Source organism: Chelonia mydas, chromosome 7, assembly GCF_015237465.2.
Source record: "Chelonia mydas isolate rCheMyd1 chromosome 7, rCheMyd1.pri.v2, whole genome shotgun sequence".
Lineage (NCBI taxonomy): Eukaryota > Metazoa > Chordata > Testudines > Cheloniidae > Chelonia > Chelonia mydas.
In genome coordinates this window covers 38,467,545-38,489,004 of record NC_057853.1, presented here as the reverse complement: position 1 = coordinate 38,489,004, position 21,460 = coordinate 38,467,545, and the positions used below count along the sequence as shown (strand labels likewise).

General features: G+C 43.9%; 1 long non-coding RNA gene across 3 annotated transcripts in view; it reads left to right on the top strand.

The window, feature by feature from the left end:
* Positions 1 to 15,243, top strand: part of LOC122466635 — a 47,608-nt gene extending 32,365 nt beyond the window's left edge. For all 3 annotated transcript variants that reach the window (XR_006292302.1, XR_006292300.1, XR_006292301.1), the window contains 4 exons: positions 2,740 to 2,799; positions 13,355 to 13,491; positions 14,478 to 14,579; positions 15,177 to 15,243. This is a non-coding gene — a long non-coding RNA (uncharacterized LOC122466635). The remainder of the gene's footprint in view (positions 1 to 2,739; positions 2,800 to 13,354; positions 13,492 to 14,477; positions 14,580 to 15,176) is intronic.
* Positions 15,244 to 21,460: the final 6,217 nt, after the last annotated feature.

Here is a 21,460-nt window from a genome sequence, read left to right as displayed (position 1 = left end):
CTCCATTCTTTGCTCTCTCTCAGCATGATGGTGCTGAACCTGTAAGAATGCATGAGCGGACCCACCTTCTGCTCCTCCTCTTTCCGGTACGTCATACCAGCTGTAAATATCTTCCTGCTATAACGGACTGGACCATGCCGCCCTACTTGCGCTGCTGGACTGGAGGTACTTTCTCCTTCAGCAGGCGTGCTGCTATTTTTAAACAGGCAAACAATTTGAGATTTCCTTTCCCTTGTCCCATCACACATGGATGTTCACAGACAACTGCTTGCAGATTGGGGCAGCTCCCTCCCTGGGCAAGTCATTACTCCTAACAGACACAGGAACATTTCCTTTACTGCCACAATTGTCCACACTCGTTAACAGGTAAGGTATAGGGATACTCGTGGTCCACTAAGCTTGCCTTCCCAAACTCCTGATCAGACAAAGCCATCAGCTCACAAGGCTGCCTAGGCTCATCTAAACTTTATTAGCCTTTCTCTCCCTTATCCCAGCACTCATGGCTCTTTACAGACAAATAATGGGAGACTGGGGCAGCCTCCTTAACACGCACGTTGCCACTCCCAACAGACAAACAACTGGAGACATTTTCTCCCCCGGATAAACTGCTCTTTTTCGCAAACAGGGGCTCATCATACTGAGCTACTTCAAGCAAATTACTTTTACCTTGTTCAGGTTCACTTTTACAAACTTTACTTGACAACAATCCATCACCCACCAAAAATCTACTCTTTCCTTCCTAAGTTAGGTCTTCGACCTGGTCATACACACACATACCCCTTCACAAAGCTCCCTGATTTCAGTAGACTGATTGGTTAAGGTATAGCTAAGAATATTACTATATAAACTAGGGGCAAACAGGAAGTAAGTTGGGATTCAAAAATAAGGAAAAAGGAACTTGGATTTAAGCTTGCTGGAAGTTCACCCCAATAAACATTGAATTGTTTGCACCTTCGGACTTTGGGGATTGTTGCTCTCTGTTCATGTGAGAAGGACCAGGGAAGTGAGAGAGTGAAGGAATAAGCTCTCTAACACTGTGGATCCTGCTGACTGCACCAGTGTGACCCAGTTTGCCGAGGGCATCCCGCACTGGAAATGCCCAGGACAGGGCAGGCTGCAAAAGGGAGAGAAGATACTCCCAAGACTGGTGGGTAACATTGACGTTAAACTCCCCAACCAGTCACAAACAGGTCTTCTCATCTCCCACACTGGTTATCAAGAAGCAGAAAAGAAATCACACAGCCCCCTTTTTTGCATTCCAGTTCTCTGGCTCCCAATCAGCACCTAGGTCCAGTACAGAGAAAACAGAAGAACAGCCATACTGGGTCAGACCAAAGGTCCATCTAGCCCAGTATCCTGTAACCTATTTTCTAGCCCAGTATCCTGCAACCTGTCACAAAATGTCCTAAGCAGGTGCTTTACTGAAAAAGACAAAGTAGATCATTGAAAAATCATCTGTAGTCTGTCCCTGGGGCACAGGGCACCGATGTTAAGTAATTTCAACGAGTCCCTGTCAGTCGAAGCAGAACCATAAAAAGAACCCAGCTCTCCTGATTCTCCTGTTCTATCCTCCTCTCTAGAGCTGCCTGTCATCCCTTATGGGATGAACTACTTCTACTGAACCAGGGCTGACTGCAGACACACACCAGAGATGCCAGCTGTTAGCCAAGCAGGGGAAGCAGAACTCTGGATCTTCAGCTCCAAAAATAGGCCTCTGTCACTTGAGCAAAAAGACAATTACCACCAGTTCTCCCTAAAATTGGAGCTTTGATTTATCTTTTGGGGCTAGTCTCTAGAGAGGGCATATCATCACAAACAAATGGGCAGGGCAGGCAGGCATGCACACATACATAACAGCCACTACCTCACCCCCTTTTGGGGAGTTAACACCTGGTTGTCATAGCAATTGCGCCACAGCCTTCATTGTGACATCCTCCAGCCCAAGCAAAGCTATTGAGGCAACGAACAAAAGTCAGTGCTCAACTTGGCCTCAGAGAGAGACAGTTGGTGCTGTGCTGTACTGCAGCAATTCTGACAATTTCTGTTCCACTGGATTCAAGATTTGGCATTCACACCTCAGAAGTAAGTGCATTTTTTCATGTACCCAACATAATAGAACTGTGGGAGTTTTTTATGACTGGAGTTGTGAGGCCACAGGGGTTTCCGCCTTGTTCTTCTTCGTGGGCATTAGATAGATTATTCCTGTACCTTTGAACCGAGATGATTCCAAACAAAAACAAAGCTAACAAAGGATAGCCTGGAAAGACTCTTCACCGAGTATGGCAGGAATTATACATAGACTGTCAATTGAGATGCTGAATCAAACAGCAGCTTTGACTTTCAAGACATTTCAGGCATACCTGAACATTACTTGGGGTCTAACTTACACCTGTGATTTCAACTCCTTCCGTCCTGGGGGTTTTAACATGGATCATTTGTTGTTTGGGTGGCTCTTTTCATTGTAGTTAGTGCTGGGGCTGGAGAGCCAGACGTCTGAGATCTCGTCCCCAGCTTTGCCATTGGCCTGCTTTCAATACTGATCTGGCCAATATAAAGAGCAGTGTTCTCGGGATCAATCCCCTAAGCCACTCAGTTCCCTTCATAATAATCTAGGAAAATAAATGTGTGGCCCTTAAATAATTCTCCCCCTACTAATCCACGAGTCCATGTCATGGATTGTTATGTGTCTTATACAAGATTTCCCTAATGTCTAATGTAAACCTCTCTATTTTTATTCAGTTAAGGTCTGAGGACCCATTAGTGGACGATGGACTACCTGAAGTCAATGCTGGATTCTTGGTAAGAAGATAAGAAAAGTTTTACATTGTACACGACGTACAGCGTGACAGAGTGTATGGGGGGGTGACGGGGAAAAGGTCAGAGTTTGGGCCGCTTAGTGTAGCCAGAAAGCCTCCGAATATCATGTAGACCACTGACAGCTTCACACATAATCCTGCAGGCAACTCTGCTTAGTGTATAGTGTCGCATGTCTCCTACTGAACCCCGTTAACGGTTGAGTGGTTAAATGTCTGGGTTCCTCTCAGAGATCCCTTCCTCAAAGTATATTTGTAGGTGCCTCAAAAACTCATTAAGCCACTCTTTTAAATTACGTTTCCTGCTCAATGCTGGAGTCAGCAATTCTTTAGCTCCTCTACTGTTCACAGCATTCCTTAAACCCACTGTTCATAAATTGCCTTGGTTATGGGTAAAATATTCTTATTAGGAACCCATTGGGATATTGTCTGTCATTTTACACAGAGGAACAGAATAATCAACATACTGTGTATTCCAACCCTAAACCGAGAGACAGTGCACGACCCATTTCTAACATTTTGTTGTTTCCATTTCATTTAGGGTGAAGGTTCCATCAGGGGCCAGACCACGTGTCCACACCCAATTTGCAGCTACTTTTTGGCCCCTCACTTACTTTTTCTTCCCACTTGAAGCCTCCTCACCTCTCAAAAAATCCCATCAATCCTCATTCATCAGGTAATTCTGGCAATGAGCATACTCCTTGCCCTAGGTGAGAGTACTTTGGGGGCTGCAGGGTTTCAGGTACATGTGTGGAACAGGGCCCCCATCTTTCTGAAAATGTGGATGCAGCGCTGTTCAAAAAACTCTTCCTTAGCCAGAGGTCTGTGTCCTGCCTGGACCCCTGCAAAGTCTGGGTCTAAGATACTCTGAGAATGTCCACGTCTGGAGCTTGGGACCCATTTGTCTAAGTTAGGATGCTCTCAAGAGTGAGAAAATAAGGGAATTAGGAACAGAAAATGCAGCAGTCACATGTCTAGTGTGATCTCAACTTTGCTCTCTGTATTTCATTTGGACTGTAGGGTAGGCAGTGGGTGAGGAATAGCTCTACTAAGAGGACAAAGTACTTATAAAGGTATTTCTACAGTGCAATGTGGGGAAGGGGCTCCTGAGAGCTTCACTTCTTTATCTGTGTGATTGTCATATTCTCCCGTATCACTGCACTTCAGTGGAAAGGAAAAGTCTTAACACATTTGCAGAGTGAGTCAAAGAGTCAGTTATTGCTTTGGCAAAGGAGTTTACTACTATTCCTATAGTGGGAATTCAGAACTGCCCAGTTACATATTATCCTGAATTCCCTGGCCTACCACCTGCCATTCTGACAATTCTGCAGTTCGGAGTACGATATTTGAATTCCGCTACTTGTAGGTAGAGATCGTGTTATCTCTGTAATAGAGTAATAGTAACACTTGTTTGGGTCAAGCAACTTTGGTTGTTCTCCTTCCCACAATCATTTACTTGTTTCTACTGCCATAGCCAAGCCCGAGAGGCTTTGAACTATGGATTTTATTACAAGTTGGAGGCAAGGAGAGGGGATTTAAATAGAACGTACTGGCAGAGGTGAATTTAGCTGTGCATTAACAGGGGCCACTGTGGCATATTTAGGACAAGTAGGACATTGTTCAGCTGCTAATAATATTTTGCATCTATTTCTCTTATTTTAGGACACAGTATACATCAGCCGAGAGTTCAGACTCTCACATTCAGTGATCGGCCCCAAGAAGCTTGGGCGGGCCATGGAATTCCAATCCCCTCTTCCCTCTTCAGTGAGTATTCAAGTTCTCCTTAATTCTAGCTTGTGCGTACATTAAGGATGGTGTGGGAGGGGGTCTCTAAGGGCTCAGATGCATGTAAGGAATAGTGCTGCCACCTTCCTGAAAATGCAGGACAGTTCTCTCCTCTGGGCATTGTAAGAAAGCTCGACATTCTCTCTCTCACCTTGGGCACTGTCTAACCCCTGAATAGTCCCCGGCCATGACTCCACACCTTAACACTCCATAACATTCCACACCCTAACATCCATAATTAGAGCTGTTTGTCCCACCCTTTCTTCATTTATATCGTTCCAACACTACTTTACAGAGAAGGATGAAGGCAAGGTCCCTGCTTGGAGACCCTACAGTCTCTCTTGACAAGGAAAAGGGAAAGATGTAAAACCCATTATTTCCCCTTCCTTTAGTTTTTGGCTGTTGCTTCTTCATCCTCACCCAGATGAAAGATTGCTCGTATTGCCTCCTTTAAAGCAATACACATTTATTCGTGAAGGGAGGAGAATGATACAGATATGAGTTAAATACAGATTAGCCAGAGCGGAAAACGGGGTTTGCTTACACAGCAGCTGATCTTTTCAACTCATTTCCTTTAAGGTTGAGCTCTCTACATCAGCCATTAAAGCATCACTGGCAACTGACGACCCTTATTTTACCCCAGATCAATCTCATATTCTGGACTGGGGCTTTCCAGACAACTGACCTTCATCATCTTCCCCGCAGTGAGTCTTCAGTAGTCTCAGCCATTCTTCCCTGAGTGTATCTTTAGAAATGCTATTTACCTATTTGTCCAGGGCTGAAAATGAAAATTTAGAACTACAGCCTACAACCATTCAGCCTACACCAAACTCTGACTCACTCAGAGCACTCTCTGATCTTTGGCCAGATCCTACAATTCTTGGAACTTGTCTTTTGCCAGCTTGCTACCACTGACTTATTTATATGTATGCCAGTGTTCATGCAGAGTTCCTTATTCCTTGACTATGGCAGGAGGAAGTACCTCCTTCCCTTATTGTAGACTTTGGAACATACTATACATGCTTGGGGGTTGAGATTAGTATTATTTTCCGCAATTCGCTACAACTATCTGCTCCAACTGCCCCAGAAGGAAGGACATGCATGGACAGTCGCATTTACTCACTGCCCTCCAATAATGCAAGTTCTCCGTAATATACTGGACTTTGCTGGTGTCTACCGCAATCCTTTACTGCTTCTTCTGCCCTCCATGGGCAGAGAAGCTTTGCATGTTCTCTTTGAAAACATGAGGGGAATTGATGAGTAGTCTGCTGGGAAGGAGAGTGGATTCCCTACCGCTGTGATGTGCATGTCAAATTTCAGGTCTATACAGGGTTATGCACTGCCATTTTTCAGCTTTGGATGAGCATTTAGTTTTCTATTTCTGTCCTTTTAGGATGTGGACTCCAGCATATGGCCATTGAACAGATCACAGCGTGTTCGTTGCCCTGGGAGGCTTCAGTCCAACCATTCTATCCAGAAGGAGGTTTGCTTTAATTTAGAGCAGACCCTCTTCCATTCAGTGAGTACAGGAGATCTACTGTGCAGGTCCATCTTTCTTTCTTTTGTGAGGAGAGGGGTCGTAAAGGCTCAGCTTAAAGCATGGAATAGAGTTGCCATCTACCCGAAAACATAAATAGAAGATGATTATGTTGCTCCAGGCATTCTAAGGAGGCACCAAATTCCAGATTCCTCAGGACACTCATCAGATATTTTGTCCCTCCCAGAGGACATGGAATCAGATTACACAGAATCACAGTTACATCCAGTAACTCAGAGCTGAAAATGAAAGTTAAGTGAATTCAGGGTTCAGCAGGGAAGAGGATAAAAGACAGAGGGATTAGTCCAGTTCCTTATTCTATGTTATGGAGGGTGTTGCAACTGCACAACATAGTGCATCAAGTGAAGGTGAAACTACATGAAAACGACAAGTTACGTTCTGGAGATTTATTCTCTCTCGATGAAGAGAGGTGTTTCTATCCCCATACGCAACAGATCATTCAAGAGAGGTTTATTCTCCCCCAGTGATCACTGGGCAGAGGTTTAGACTCCCCAGCAAGGCACTGATCAGATATTTTGTCCCTCCCAGAGGACAGGAACTCAGATTCCCCCATCACAGAGATATGGCCACCACTGTTGAAGTTCCCACAATGTCAGCAATGCAGCGTATGAGTTGCAAGAAAGCTTCAGTGCAGTTACAACTTTGAAGTCAGGACAGTCAGGACCCCAAGACCATAAACTTAGGATGCAGTCTCAGATAATTTGGCAGAAGTGTCCTGTACTTCAAGTGCACGAATGCCCCTATTTGCTGCCTACTTATTGTGTCTTAAAGACAAGGTCTGGTGCGACAGCGTTACTTAAGAAGGGACAAAGGAAGAGCCTGGAAGTAGAAACACATCAAACAGACTGACCCTGGGCTTATTGTCCTCTGCAGGTGTGTGCACCAAAGAGAGAACTTCAGGTGCTCCCAAATGCATATCTGTGCTCTCTCTCTCAAGGAGCGACATTGCTGGCCATAATGATGAGGAGAGAAAGGACTCAGCAACTACCTGAGGCAATTCCAACAAAAACATTAGTGTCAATGCAACCTCTGTTTAGTCTCAACCTCTCAACTAGTACCTCAGGTATCTCTGCTGGGGGAAATTATAGCATTGTCTGTGAACTTCTGCCCAAAGATCAGGGAGGGTGGAGGAGAACTGTGAACCCACTGAACTCGCATGGGGACTATGGGTGTTCGCAAAGGAAGATGAGGCAAGAGAGATCAGGAGGAGGAGGAGAGAAGTGAAAAGTAAAAACACGTCAACTCTTAAATGAGTTTGGAGTTTCATTGTGGTTCTCAATAACCACACTGCAGTAAGCAGACAATCCTCTGGCACTCGCAGGTTATTGAGCTCCACTCTTATATGCAGCTTGCCCTAGGATCGTTACAAGTCTGTAATGGAGGTAAGCTGTCTGGTCAAAACTATACACAGACACACACACTGCCGCATTGTCAGCTTAGGGCATCCTATCTGATAGAAAGGAGTACTTGTGGCACCTTACACGGCTGCTACTCTGAAACCTATCTGATAGAGATGTCAGCTGGCAGCCAGGCTCAGGGTACAGGCTGGCTAAACTTGCAAATGGTCATTGAACACCCAAGGTATGTTGTATGTTTTCCTCACGTTGCCCCCTTGTACTCCATAATTGCAAAGAAATATTAACGGGTGCCTAGTTGCAAGACTTCTAGCAAACAGAGTTCTAGAATTTCTGTACATTCCTTTCCTTTGTCTTTCTTTTTCGATCTAGGAAAGAACACCTGTGCTGATGTTAGAACAGCTGCTTCCCAGCTCACAGTTAAGAGTAAGATCAGTTTCAAAAAGCTCTCTTTTTTGTTCACACCTAGTTCTTTTCTTCTATTTTAGCGATAACCTCTCAGCCTCCATCACACAGACAAACATCTCCCACATCCTCCCTGCACATTCTCCCCAGTCCCAGGGACGATCGTATGAGCATAATGATGTCCTCTGATCTATTTTAAATGATATGTCAATATCGCCCTCTGTTTGCTGAAAGAAATGAGAGCAATATAAGGTCAAAGAGAAGATGGAAAATAACTGGAAGTTTTGGGTTGCTTTCTAGGTTCCATGTTTTGTCCAAAATAGAATATTTATCAGGCTGGAACAAACGTCTGGAAATGCATCCACGAGACCACATGCCATCAGGGTCCAGAGTCATCGTTAGGAAACAACTCCTAGGAGACCTCATATTTGGCAAATATCCATGGGAAACATTCTCCCATAAGACCACATACAATCAGCCGTAGCTGATAGATGTTTCATCTATTGGAAACATCTCCTATGAGATCTTGCACCACTGGGCTATATTTCCATCAGTAGAAGCTCTCCTGTGAGACTTCATCATCATCGACTGCAATATCATCCACTGAAAAGCTTATATACGTTTGTTCTACTGTCAACTTCCTGGGATTAAGGACTGTCTCCTGTTTTCTACTGCCACTGAGCAATCATTGAATAAAATAAAATAAAATAATTCATTTTACTTCTTTCTTTGGTTTTTCCTCTGTCTCTCTCTACTACGGGAGAATCAGCCTTCTCCATTATTTGCTCTCTCTCAGCATGATGATGCTGAACCTGTAAGAATGCATGAGCGGACCCACCTTCTGCTCCTCCTCTTTCCTGGTACGTCATACCAGCTGTAAATATCTTCCCTGCTATAACGGACTGGACCATGCCGCCCTACTTGCGCTGCTGGACTGGAGGTACTTTCTCCTTCAGCAGGCGTGCTGCTATTTTTAAACAGGCAAACAATTTGAGATTTCCTTTCCCTTGTCCCATCACACATGGCTGTTCACAGACAACTGCTTGCTAGATTGGGGCAGCTCCCTCCCTGGGCAAGTCATTACTCCTAACAGACACAGGAACATTTCCTTTACTGCCACAATTGTTCCACACTCGTTAACAGGTAAGGTTATAGGGATACTCGTGGTCCACTAAGCTTGCCTTCCCAAACTCCTGATCAGACAAAGCCATCAGCTCACAAGGCTGCCTAGGCTCATCTAAACTTTATTAGCCTTTCTCTCCCTTATCCCAGCACTCATGGCTCTTTACAGACAAATAGTGGGAGACTGGGGCAGCCTCCTTAACACGCACGTTGCCTCTCCCAACAGACAAACAACTGGAGACATTTTCTCCACCGGATAAACTGCTCTTTTTTCGCAAACAGGGGCTCATCATACTGAGCTACTTCAAGCAAATTACTTTTTACCTTGTTCAGGTTCACTTTTACAAACTTTACTTGACAACAATCCATCACCCACCAAAAATCTACTCTTTCCTCCTAAGTTAGGTCTTCGACCCTGGTCATACACACACATACCCCTTCACAAAGCTCCCTGATTTCAGTAGACTGATTGGTTAAGGTATAGCTAAGAATATTACTATATAAACTAGGGGCAAACAGGAAGTAAGTTGGGATTCAAAAATAAGGAAAAAGGAACTTGGATTTAAGCTTGCTGGAAGTTCACCCCAATAAACATTGAATTGTTTGCACCTTCGGACTTTGGGGATTGTTGCTCCTCTGTTCATGTGAGGAGGACCAGGAAGTGAGAGAGTGAAGGAATAAGCTCTCTAACACTGTGGATCCTGCTGACTGCACCATGTGTGACCCAGTTTGCCGAGGGCATCCCGCACTGGAAATGCCCAGGACAGGGCAGGCTGCAAAAGGGAGAGAAGATACTCCCAAGACTGGTGGGTAACATTGACGTTAAACTCCCCAACCAGTCACAAACAGGTCTTCTCATCTCCCACACTGGTTATCAAGAAGCAGAAAAGAAATCACACAGCCCCCTTTTTTGCATTCCAGTTCTCTGGCTCCCAGTCAGCACCTAGGTCCAGTAACAGAGAAACAGAAGAACAGCCATACTGGGTCAGACCAAAGGTCCATCTAGCCCAGTATCCTGTAACCTATTTTCTAGCCCAGTATCCTGTAACCTGTCACAAAATGTCCTAAGCAGGAGCTTTACTGAAAAAGACAAAGTAGATCATTGAAAAATCATCTGTAGTCTGTCCCTGGGGCACAGGGCACCGATGTTAAGTAATTTCAACGAGTCCCTATCAGTCGAAGCAGAACCATAAAAAGAACCCAACTCTCCTGATTCTCCTGTTCTATCCTCCTCTCTAGAGCTGCCTGTCATCCCTTATGGGATGAACTACTTCTACTGAACCAGGGCTGACTGCAGACACACACCAGAGATGCCAGCTGTTAGCCAAGCAGGGGAAGCAGAACTCGGATCTTCAGCTCCAAAAATAGGCCTCTGTCACTTGAGCAAAAAGAGAATTACCACCAGTTCTCCCTAAAATTGGAGCTTTGATTTATCTTTTGGGGCTAGTCTCTAGAGAGGGCATATCATCACAAACAAATGGGCAGGGCAGGCAGGGATGCACACATACATAACAGCCACTACCTCACCCCCTTTTGGGGAGTTAACACCTGGTTGTCATAGCAATTGCCGACACAGCCTTCATTGTGACATCCTCCAGCCCAAGCAAAGCTATTGAGGCAACGAACAAAAGTCAGTGCTCAACTTGGCCTCAGAGAGAGACAGTTGGTGCTGTGCTGTACTGCAGCAATTCTGACAATTTCTGTTACATTGGATTCAAGATTTGGCATTCACACCTCAGAAGTAAGTGCATTTTTTCATGTACCCAACATAATAGAACTGTGGGAGTTTTTTATGACTGGAGTTGTGGGGCCACAGGGGTTTCCGCCTAGTTCTTCTTCGTGGGCATTAGATAGATTATTCCTGTACCTTTGAACCGAGATGATTCCAAACAAAAACAAAGCTAACAAAGGATAGCCTGGAAAGACTCTTCACCGAGTATGGCAGGAATTATACACAGACTGTCAACTGAGATGCTGAATCAAACAGCAGCTTTGACTTTCAAGACATTTCAGGCATACCTGAACATTACTTGGGTCTAACTTACACCTGTGATTTCAACCCTTCCGTCCTGGGGGTTTTAACATGGATCATTTGTTGTTTGGGTGGCTCTTTTCATTGTAGTTAGTGCTGGGGCTGGAGAGCCAGACATCTGAGATCTCGTCCCCAGCTTTGCCATTGGCTTGCTTTCAATACTGATCTGGCCAATATAAAGAGCAGTGTTCTCGGGATCAATCCCCTAAGCCACTCAGTTCCCTTCATAATAATCTAGGAAAATAAATGTGTGGCCCTTAAATAATTCTCCCCCTACTAATCCACGAGTCCATGTCATGGATTGTTATGTGTCTTATACATTCAATATCAGTGAGGCTCACTTTATCCCATATATGCACACCTTAGTGGTATCGTGTCCTTAGAAGATGGGTTACCCCTTGCAAATAAAATCTCGTTCTTTCGCTATCCCCTCACTTGTGCCCACTCCCTGTTTTATGGTATTGCAAAGACATTGATTAGTGACCGAAAGCAGCTCAGCTATAATCCTAGTGCAATAGCCTGCATATTTTCCCCTTCTGGGGGCACAATGGGTCGATCTAGCAAACGACTAGAGCATGTGTTCACGGCAGCATGTGTTGGCCGGCAGCACATTCTGACTTTTCTTTATATTGAAGGACTATTAACTTCATTATCGAAATAAGGACTCTGAGAGAAGTTAATGCCATAAGAATTGCTCAGAAGTTACTGACTCTTGGTTTACAATGCTGGTTTTTAATTTATTTCATGGATCATATTAACTGCACTGAAAAAGCAGCTGCTAAATGCCTTTCCAACTGCTACAAACCTCACCTTTGAACTTGTCCTAAAGAAAGCAGCAGAGCACTCCACTGTCACAGTAGCTCACTGGATTTTGTTTGCTGGGAAGAACCTTAAACATGAACTTAATCAGTCCCTTAATAACCAGAGGGAGATTGTAGGAGATACGGGAATAGTTTTCAGGCCATGGTCAGCTGCAGAGATCAACCTCATGGCTCAATGAATTCCCTTTGCCCTGTTCACTAATTAGATGAGTACCAACCTGAAAAACAGCCCCTATCTTCAAAAGACAATACTAATCCTCTGTCTAGCCAGTCATCCTAAATATATAATATATATATATATATATATATATATATATATACTATATATATATATATATATATATATATATATATATATATAATATATAGCACCAATCACCACAACATCTCTCTAGCCATCTATCAAACTAGGGAAATATATTTACCTCTTCACATAACACAAAAAAAGGGGTCACCCAATTAAATTAATAGGCAGTACATCTAAAACAAAATTAAGTACTTCTTCACACAATGCATAGTCAACCTGTGGAACTCATTGCCAAGGGATGTTGTGAAGGCCAACAGGACAACTGCGTTCAAAAAAAGAATTAGATAAATTTCATCGGAGGACAAGTCCATCAATGGCTAGTAGCCAAGATGGTCAGGGACTCAATCCCCATGCTCCAGGTATCCTAAAACGTCAGGCTGCTAGAAGCTGGGACTGTACGACACTGAAATTGCCAGTAATTTTCATTCCTTCTGAAGCATCTGGCACTGGTCACTTTCAGAAGACAAGATACTCCCATTCTCAGATCATCTCTCTTTAACCGCATGGAAGATTTCCCTAATGTCTAATGTAAACCTCTCTATTTTTATTCAGTTAAGGTCTGAGGACCCATTAGTGGACGATGGACTACCTGAAGTCAATGCTGGATTCTTGGTAAGAAGATAAGAAAAGTTTTACATTGGACACGCTGTATGCGGGGGTGGTGACGGGGGAAAAGGTCAGAGGTTTGGTGCCGCTTAGTGTAGCCAGAAAGCCTCCAAATATCATGTAGACCACTGACAGCTTCACACATAATCCTGCAGGCAACTCTGCTTAGTGTATATTGTCGCATGTCTCCTACTGAATCCCGTTAACGGTTGAGTGGTTAAATGTCTGGGTTCCTCTCAGAGATCCCTTCCTCAAACAATATTTGTAGGTGCCTCAAAAACTCATTAAGCCACTCTTTTAAATTACGTTTCCTGCTCAATGCTGGAGTCAGCAATTCTTTAGCTCCTCTACTGTTCACAGCATTCCTTAAACCCACTGTTCATAAATTGCCTTGGTTACGGGTAAAATACTCTTATTAGGAACTCATTGGGATATTGTCTGTCATTTGACGCAGAGGAACAGAATAATCAACATACTGTGTATTCCAACCCTAAACCGAGAGACAGTACACGACCCATTCCTAACATTTTGTTGTTTCCATTTCATTTAGGATGAAGGTTCCATCGGGGGCCAGACCACGTGTCCACACCCAATTTGCAAGCTACTTTTTGGCCCCCTCACATACTTTTTCTTCCCAATTGAAGCCTCCTCACCTCTCAAAAAGTCCCATCAGTCCTCATTCATCAGGTAATTCTGGCAATGAGCATACTCCTTGCCCTAGGTGAGAGTACTTTGGGGGCTGCAGGGTTTCAGGTACATGTGTGGAACAGGGCCCCCATCTTTCTGAAAATGTGGATGCAGTGCTGTTCAAAAAACTCTTCCTTAGCCAGAGGTCTATGTCCTGCCTCGACCCCTGCAAAGTCTGGGTCTAAGATACTCTGAGAATGTCCACGTCTGGAGCTTGGGACCTATTTTTCTAAGTTATGATGCTCTCAAGAGTGAGAAAATGAGGGAATTAGGAACAGAAAATGCAGCAGTCACATGTCTAGTGTGATCTCAACTTTGCTCTCTGTATTTCATTTGGACTGTAGGGTAGGCAGTGGGTGAGGAATAGCTCTACTAAGAGGACAAAGTACTTATAAAGGTTATTTCTACAGTGCAGTGTGGGGAAGGGGCTCCTGAGAGCTTCGCTTCTTTATCTGTGTGATTGTCATATTCTCCCGTATCACTGCACTTCAGTGGAAAGGAAAAGTCTTAACACATTTGCAGAGTGAGTCAAAGAGTCAGTTATTGCTTTGGCAAAGGAGTTTACTACTATTCCTATAGTGGGAACTCAGAACTGCCCAGTTATATATTATCCTGAATTCCCTGGCCCACCACCTGCCATTCTGACAATTCTGCAGTTCGGAGTACGATATCTGAATTCCGCTACTTGTAAGAGACATCGTGTTATCTCTGTAATAGAGTAATAGTAACACTTGTTTGGGTAAAGCAACTTTGGTTGTTCCCCTTCCCACAATTATTTACTTGGTTCTACTGCCATAGCCAAGCCCGAGAGCCTTTGAACTATGGATTTTATTACAAGTTGGAGGCAAGGAGAGGGGATTTAAATAGAATGTACTGGCAGAGGTGAATTTAGCTGTGCATTAACAGGGGCCACTGTGGTATATTTAGGACAAGTAGGACATTGTTCAGCTGCTAATAATATTTTGCATCTATTTCTCTTATTTTAGGACACAGTATACATTAGCCGAGAGTTCAGACTCTCACATTCAGTGATCGGCCCCAAGAAGCTTGGGCGGGCCATGGAATTCCAATCCCCTCTTCCCTCTTCAGTGAGTATTCAAGTTCTCCTTAATTCTAGCTTCTGCGTACATTCGGGATGGTGTGGGAGGGGGTCCGTAAGGGCTCAGATGCATGTAAGGAATAGTGCTGCCACCTTCCTGAAAATGCAGGACAGTTCTCTCCGTCTGGGCATTGTAAGAAAACTCGACATTCTCTCTCTCACCTTGGGCACTGTCTAACCCCTGAATAGTCCCGGCCATGACTCCACACCTTAACATCCATAACACTCCACACCCTAACATCCATAATTAGAGCTGTTTGTCCCACCCTTTCCTTATTTATATCGTTCCAACACTACTTTACAGAGAAGGATGAAGGCAAGGTCCCTGCTTGGAGACCCTACAGTCTCTCTTGACAAGGAAAAGGGAAAGATGTAAAACCCATTATTCCCCTTCCTTTAGTTTTTGGCTGTTGCTTCTTCATCCTCACCCAGATGAAAGATGCTCGTATTGCCTCCTTTAAAGCAATACACATTTTATTCGTGAAGGGAGGAGAATTGATACAGATATGAGTTAAATACAGATTAGCAGAGCGGGAAAACGGGATTTGCTACACAGCAGCTGATCTTTCAACTCATTTCCTTTAAGGTTGAGCTCTCTACATCAGCCATTAAAGCATCACTGGCAACTGAAGACCCTTATTTTACCCCAGATCAATCTCATATTCTGGACGGGGCTTTCCAAACAACTGAACTTCATCATCTTCCCCGCAGTGAGTATTCAGAGTCTCAGCCATTCTTCCCTGAGTGTATCTTAGAAATGCTATTTACCTATTTGGACAGGGCTGAAAATGAAAATTTAGAACTACAGCCTACAACCATTCAGCCTACACCAAACTCTGACTCACTCAGAGCACTGTCTGACCTTTGGCCAGATCCTACAATTCTTGGAACTTGTCTTTTGCCAGCTTGCTACCACTGACTTATTTATATGTATGCAGTGTTCATGCAGAGTTCCTTATTCCTTGACTATGGCAGGAGGAAGTACCTCCTTTCCTTTATTGTAGACTTTGGAAATACTATACATGCTTTGGGGGTTGAGATTAGTATTATTTTCCGCAATTCGCTACAACTATCTGCTCCAACTGCCCCAGAAGGAAGGACATGCATGACAGTCGCATTTACTCACTGCCCTCCAATAATGCAAGTTCTCCGTAATATACTGGACTTTGCTGGTGTCTACCGCAATCCTTTACTTGCTTCTTCTGCCCACCATGGGCAGAGAAGCTTTGCATGTTCTCTTTGAAAACATGAGGGAATTGATGAGTAGTCTGCGGGAAGGAGAGTGGATTCCTACCGCTGTGATGTGCATGTCAAATTTCAGGTCTATACAGGGTATTGCAATGTCATTTTTCAGCTTTGGATGAGCATTTAGTTTTCTATTTCTGTCCTTTTAGGATGTGGACTCCAGCATCTGGCCATTGAACAGATCACAGCGTGTTCGTTGCCCTGGGAGGCTTCAGTCCAACCATTCTACCCAGAAGGAGGTTTGCTTTAATTTAGAGCAGACCCTCTTCCATTCAGTGAGTACAGGAGATCTACTGTGCAGGTCCATCTTTCTTTCTTTTGTGAGGAGAGGGGTCCGTAAAGGCTCAGGTTAAAGCATGGAATAGAGGTGCCATCTACCCGAAAACGTAAATAGAAGATGATTATGTTGCTCCAGGCATTCTAAGGAGGCACCAAATTCCAGATTCCTCAGGACACTCATCAGATATTTTGTCCCTCCCAGAGGACAGGGAATCAGATTCCCCATCACAGTTACATCCAGTAACTCAGAGCTGAAAATGAAAGTTTAGTTCCTTATACTATGTATGGAGGGTGTTGCAACTGCACAACATACTGCATCAAGTAAGGTGAAAATACATGAAAACAACAAGTTACGTTTCTGGAGATTTATTCTCTCTCGACAAAGAGAGGTGTTTCTATCCCCATACGCAACAGATCATTCAAGAGAGGTTTATTCTCCCCCAGTGATCACTGGGCAGAGGTTTAGACTCCCCAGCAAGGCACTGATCAGATATTTTGTCCCTCCCAAAGGACAGGGAATCAGATTCCCCATCACAGAGATATGGCCACCACTGTTGAAGTTCCCACAACGTCTAGCAATGCAGCGTATGAGTTGCAAGAAAGCTTCAGTGCAGTTACGACTTTGAAGTCAGGACAGTCAGGACCCCAAGACCATAACCTTAGGATGCAGTCTCAGATAATTTGGCAGAAGTGTCCTGTACTTCAAGTGCACGAATGCCCTATTTGCTGCCTACTTATTGTGTCCTTAAAGACAAGGCTGGTGCGACAGCGTTACTTAAGAAGGGACAAAGGGAGAGCCTGGAAGTAGAAACACATCAAACAGACTGACCCTGGGCTTATTGTCCTCTGCAGGTGTGTGCACCAAAGAGAGACTTCAGGTGCTCCCAAATGCATATCTGTGCTCTCTCTCTCAAGGAGCGACATTGCTGGCCATAATGATGAGGAGAGAAAGACTCAGCAACTACCTGAGGCAATTCCAACAAAAACATTAGTGTCAATGCAACATCTGTTTAGTCTCAACCTCTCAACTAGTACCTCAGGTATCTCTGCTGGGGGAAATTATAGCATTGTCTGTGAACTTCTGCCCAAAGATCAGGGAGGGTGGAGGGGAACTGTGAACCCACTGAACTCACACGGGGACTATGGGTGTCCCCAAAGGAAGATGAGGCAAGAGAGATCAGGAGGAGGAGGAGAGAAGTGAAAAGTAAAAACACGTCAACTCTTAAATGAGTTTGGATTTTCATTCTGGTTCTCAATAACCACACTGCAGTAAGTAGACAATGCTCTGGCACTCGCAGCTTATTGCGCTCCACTCTTATATAATAATCACCTGTGCAGCTTGCCCTGTGATCGTTACAAGTCTTGTAGTGGAGGTAAGCTGTCTGGTCAAACTATACACAGACACACACACACCCCTCTTCAACTGGGTGCCTTTGATTGATGTTAAATCTCACACTGCAGCATTGTCAGCTTAGGGCGTCCTATCTGATGTCAGCTGGCAGCCAGGCTCAGGGTACAGGCTGGCTAAACCCTGCAAATGTGAACACCCAAGGTATGTTGTATGTTTTCCTCACGTTGCCCCTTGTATTCCATCATTGCAAAGAAATATTAAACAGTGACTAGTTGCAAGAGTTCCAGCAAACAGAGTTCTAGAATATTGTACATTCCTTTCCTTTTTCGGTATGTACAGAACAAAGGCTGAATTTCCTCATCACCAGCTGTATTGATCTAGGAAAGAACACCCGTGCTGATGTTAGAACTGCTGCTTCCCAGCTCACGGGTAAGAGTAAGATCAGTTTCAAAAAACTCTCTTTTTTGCGCACCACCTTGTCCTTTCTTCTATTTTAGCGATTAACCTCTCAGCCTCCATCACACAGACAACATCTCCCACATTCTCCCTGCACATTCTCCCCAGTCCCAGGGATGATCGTATGAGCATAATGATGTCCTTGATATTTTAAATGATATGTCAATATCTCCTCTCTTTGCTGAAAGAAATGAGAGCATATAAAGTGTCAAAGAGAAGATGGAAAAATAACTGGAAGTTTTGGGTTGCTTTCTAGGTTCCATGTTTGTCCAAAATAGAATATTTATCAGGCTGGAAACAAACGTCTGGAAATGCATCCACGAGACCACATGCCATCAGGGTCCAGCGTCATCATTAGGAAACAACTCCTAGGAGACCTCATATTTGGCAAATATCCATGGGAAACATCTCCCATAAGACCACATACAATCAGCCGTAGCTGATAGATGTTTCATCTATTGGAAACATCTCCTATGAGATCTTGCACCACTGGGCTATATTTCCATCAGTAGAAAGCTCTCCTGTGAGACTTCATATCATCGACTGCAATATCATCCACTGAAAAGTTATATACGTTTGTTCTACTGTCAACTTCCTGGGATTAAGGACTGTCTCCTGTTTTCTACTGTACTGAGCACATCACTGAATAAAATAAAATAAAATAAAATAATTCATTTTACTTCTTTCTTTGGTTTTTCCTCTGTCTCTCTCTACTACGGGAGAATCAGCCTTCTCCATTATTTGCTCTCTCTCAGCATGATGGTGCTGAACCTGTAAGAATGCATGAGCGGACCCACCTTCTGCTCCTCCTCTTTCCGGTACGTCATACCAGCTGTAAATATCTTCCTGCTATAACGGACTGAACCATGCCGCCCTACTTGCGCTGCTGGACTGGAGGTACTTTCTCCTTCAGCATGCGTGCTGCTATTTTTAAACAGGCAAACAATTTGAGATTTCCTTTCCCTTGTCCCATCACACATGGCTGTTCACAGACAACTGCTTGCAGATTGGGGCAGCTCCCTCCCTGGGCAAGTCATTACTCCTAACAGACACAGGAACATTTCCTTTATTGCCACAATTGTCCACACTCGTTAACAGGTAAGGGATACTCGTGGTCCACTAAGCTTGCCTTCCCAAACTCCTGATCAGACAAAGCCATCAGCTCACAAGGCTGCCTAGGCTCATCTAAACTTTATTAGCCTTTCTCTCCCTTATCCCAGCACTCATGGCTCTTTACAGACAAATAATGGGAGACTGGGGCAGCCTCCTTAACAGGCACGTTGCCTCTCCCAGCAGACAAACAACTGGAGACATTTTCTCCCCCGGATAAACTGCTCTTTTTCGCAAACAGGGGCTCATCATACTGAGCTACTTCAAGCAAATTACTTTTACCTTGTTCAGGTTCACTTTTACAAACTTTACTTGACAACAATCCATCACCCACCAAAAATCTACTCTTTCCTTCCTAAGTTAGGTCTTCGACCTGGTCATACACACACATAACCCTTCACAAAGCTCCCTGATACATACAGATAATACAGAGAATTCACATTCAGACTTTTTCTGGGGCTGCGTTATGACATTACCCTGATAAAACGTAGCTTTAATATCATTCCCAATCAAAGGATCTGTTGGCAATAACTTCCTTACACCCACTATAACTTCATGTTTAATAGCATTCCATTCAAGGTGGATTTTGGTTAAAGGCACACTCACAGTAAACTCATAAAGGATTACAGTATTCACACTCTTATCTGGTAAGTAATCTTCTTCTCTGACAAGATCTGCTTTAACTAGAGTGATGTTAGAAGCTGTAACTTGCCCATTGATTTTTACATTCTTTAGAAATTTCCTATTACCGCATGGATACGTAAGACGGGCACTATTTATGGGGTTACCTCCTCCCGAGCTCACAGTAACAGCATTTCATAAAAGGTGGCAGTGTTGGGGTATATTTGGTTACCCTCTTTCTGGTCAAAGTCCTTTAGCAGATTTTTCAGTTCTTGATCAGTGGCTTTCTTCTTAAAGGATAAAGTCCTTTGTGAGCACAAATCTTCCCGGGCTTGCAGCTGTGATTGTGGACCACTCATTCTGACTAACTTTAACCTTTAACACCCTCAGTATCAAATTTCAAATTTGGAATAGCGTGGGGTTCTGATCCAAAGCCCAAATGATCTGGTTCTGTGGATCCTGCTGACTGCACCAATGTGACTCAGTTTGCCGAGGGGCATCCCGCACTGGAAATGCCCAGGGCAGGGCAGGCTGCAAAAGGGAGAGAAGATACTCCCAAGACTGGTGGGTAACATTGACATTAAACTCCCCAACCAGTCACAAACAGTTCTTCTCATCCCCCACACTGGTTATCAAGAAGCAGAAAAGAAATCACACAGCCCCCTTTATTGTATTCCAGTTCTCTGGCTCCCAATCAGCACCTAGGTCCAGTACAGAGAAAACAGAAGAACAGCCATACTGGGTCAGACCAAAGGTCCATCTAGCCCAGTATCCTGTCTTTCAACAGTGGCCAATGCCAGGTGCCCCAAAGGGAATGAACAGAACAGGTAATCATCAAGTGATCCATCCCCTGTGGCCCATTCTCTGCTTCTGGCAAACAGGGGCTAGGGACACCATCTCTGCCCATCCTGGCTAATAGCCATTGATGGACCGTTCCTCCATGAATTTATCTAGTTCTTTTTTAAACCCTGTTATAGTCTTTGCCTTCACAACATTCTCTGGCAAAGCGTTCCACGGACTGACTTTGCATTGTGTGAAAAAATACTTATTTACTTTCTCCACACCAGTCATGAACTCAACCATATCCCCCCTTAGTCGTCTTTTTTCCAAGCTGAAAAGTCTCAGTCTTATTAATCTCTTCTCATATGGAAGCTAATCATTTTTGTTGCCCTTTTCTGAACCTTTTCCAATTCCAATATATCTTTTTTGAGATGGGGCGACCACATCTGCAAGCAGCATTCAATATGTGGGCATAACATGGATTTATATAGAGGCAATATGATATTTTCTGTCTTATTATCTATCCCTTTCTTAATGATTCCCAACATTCTGTTCACTTTTTTGACTGCCACTCCAAATTGAGTAGATGTTTTCAGAGAACTATCCACGACTCCAAGATCTCTTTCTTGAGTGGTAACAGCTAATTTAGACCCCCTCATTTTATATGTATAGTTGGGATTATGTTTTCCAATGTGCATTACTTTGCATTTATCAACATTTAATTTCATCTGCCATTTTGTTGCCCAGTCACCCAGTTTTGAGAGATCCTTTTGTAGCTCTTCACAGTCTTCCTGGGACTGAACTATCTTGAGTAGTTTTGTAACATCTGCAAATTTTGCCACCTCATTGTTTACCTCTTTTTCCAGATCATTTATGAATATGTTGAATAGGACTGGTCCCAGTACAGACCCCTGAGGGACACCCCTATTTACTTCTCTAGACTCTGAAAACTGACCATTTATTCCTACCCTTTATTTCCTATCTTTTAACCAGTTACCAGTCCATGAGAAGACCTTCCCTGTTATCCC